We start from the raw sequence: 2882 nt of genomic DNA, 5'->3' as shown, positions 1-2882 counted from the left end.
CGCCGCCACCCCAGGTAAATATATACCTTGTTATGCCATAACTCCCAGAGTTCATGGCAATTCATCTCGCATCACTATATCCCTCAAGAATGACAGGGAATATCTTATAATGCAAACTCAAGGAAATAGTTCCTTTCAGGTACCTAAGCACCATGTCCAATACCTTTTAATAAGTGTGATTTGGACAACTTGTGTATCTACTTAATTTTGTCACCGAGAACGAAATATCTGATCTCGTGCAATTTGCAAGATACATCAAACTTCCAATAATCTGGAAATACCTTAATTGAGACAAAGGAACACCAGTTGTATTCTTATAAAGAGGAGTAGAAGGGTCATATGGAGTTGCTACATATCTTCCTTGGTTATAGACAAAATTTTCAAGTATTTTCTCAATAATGTAAAATTGAGAAATAGTTATCCCCTCAGCTGAACGAGTCAGCTTTAAGCCTAAGATCACATTTGCAATACCCATATCTTTCATATCAAATTTACTACTAAGAAATGACTTCGTCTCATTCACAATTCTCATATTGGAACCAAACAATAAAATATCATCTACATACAAGCATAAAAAAATACATGCATCACTTTTAACTTTGCAATAAACAAATTTATCAAATTTATCAAATTTATTGACAACAAAGCCAAATGATAAAATAATTTTATCAAACTTCTTATGCCATTGTTTATGAGCTTGTTTTAGTCCATATAATGACTTAACAAGTCTACAAACTTTATTTTCATTACTAGGAGCCACAAAACCCTCAAGTTGATCCATATAAATCTCTTCTTCAAGATCGCCATGTAAAAAGGTAGTCTTCATATTCATTTGATGAACTAAGAGATCATAAATGGAGGTCAGTGCTATAAGCACCCTAATTGTGATCATCCGAGTAACCGGAGAATAGGTGTCAAAATAATCTATTCTTTTCTTTTGTTTGAACCCCTTGGTAACTAGTCTAGCCTTGTACTTATCAATGGATCCATCTGGTTTTAACTTCTTCTTAAAGATCTATTTGCACCCAATAGTGGAGCTACAATGAGAGAGGTCAATCAGTTTCCAAGTGTCATTAGAGACAGTGGAGTCCATTTCACTCTTTATGGCTTTTTTCCAATGCCTTGCTTCAGGTGAAGCTATTGCATCTCGGAAAGTGGGAGGATCGTCCTCGATAAGGTAAGTGATATAATCACTTCTCAAATCTTTGGTAATCCGTGGTCTCTTACCCCTTTTTGGTTCAACCACTTTCTTAAACTCAGTTGGTCTAGAATGAGAACAAGATGGCTTAACCCCCACATTTGTCATCCTTTCCACATGTTCAGGAATGGAACAAGAAGTTAAAGGTATATTTAAAGAAGAAAGATTTTGAAGTACACCAACTTTTATGGAAAATACATCCTCAAAGAATGTAACTTCTGGAAGCTCAACAATAGAGTTTACATCTATGTCAGATATCTCAGACTTAATTACTAAGAACTTATAGGCATAGATGTTCTCTACATAACCCCAAAAGACAACATCTACAATTTTATGATCCAGCTTCTTCCTGTTGTGCTCTAGGACAAGTACCTTTGTAAGGCACTCTCACACTTTGAGGTATTTTAAGTTAGATTTACTATTTCTCCAGAGTTCATATGGGCTACTATCCTTATGCTTCTGGGGAACTCTATTTAGAATATGACAAGCCGTATTCAGAGCACCCCCTCACATATAGGTAGGTAATTCAGAACTCCTAAGTAGAGCATTAATCATGCCAGTTAGGGTTCTATTCTTTCTTTCTGCAATCCCATTAGATTGAGGAGTATATGGAGCAGTAAACTCATGAACTATGCCAACAAATTTGTAATATTCATCAAGTTTGTTAGAGGTATATTCTCCCCCTCTATCAGACCTCAATCTTTTAAGTTTTCTATGAGTTTGTATTTCTGTTTCATTTTTAAAGATAAGAAACTTATCAAATGCTTCATCTTTTGATTTTAGCAGATACACATAATAGTATTTAGAGTCATCATCTATAAAAGTGATAAAATACTTTTTATGATTTCTAGTTAACACTCCATTAAACTCACAAATATCTGTGTGCACCAGATCCAATATTTCAGAATCTCTAACAGTCATATGGAATGATTTTGTACTTTGTTTTGCTTGCACACAAATTTCACACTTTTTAGTTTTATCTATGGAATGTCCAAGAATCATCTTTAAGTTCATCATGCGTTTTACAAAATTAAAATTCACATGACCCAATCTATTATGCCATAAATCAAATGATTCTATATTATACACAATATTAGATAATGAATCAAAAGAAACATCATTCTCTAATTTATCACTGCAAACATGTTCAACACGAAGTTTAAACAAATCATAATCTAAATACCCCTTGCCAATAAAGGTTCTAGAATGTAAAATAATAACTTTATTATATTTAAAATTAAATTCATAACCCTCTCTAACTAGACATGAACCACTTAAAATATTCCTTCTAACTACAGGCACATGGTGCACTCTGTGTAAAGATAGAACTCGTCTTGAAGGAAACTTCAAGTTCACGCGTTCAATCCCCAATACCTTTGCAGACGTAGAGTTGCCCATAGTCACGAATTTGCATGCAACAGCCTGGTATGAGACAAAGACAAACTTATCAGTACAAACGTGCACATTAGCCCCAATGTCAACCAATCTCTCAGTTGGCTCATAAACATGATAGATTTGCATGTTAACAAAAGCATACCCATTACTGGTCCCAACGACCTCAGTCACCATATTGACTTGAGGCGTACCATTTGTGGTCCCATGAGCCTTGGTCTTCTTCGAAGGACATTCCTTAGCCCAGTCCCCAACCTGTCCACAGTTCCAGCACCGTTTGTTCTTTGCCTTC

The sequence above is a fragment of the Nuphar pumila genome, chromosome 4 (assembly GCF_984573655.1).
Source record: "Nuphar pumila chromosome 4, dmNupPumi1.hap1.1, whole genome shotgun sequence".
In the NCBI taxonomy this organism is placed as follows: domain Eukaryota; kingdom Viridiplantae; phylum Streptophyta; class Magnoliopsida; order Nymphaeales; family Nymphaeaceae; genus Nuphar; species Nuphar pumila.
Note: the sequence above shows the minus strand (reverse complement) of the source record.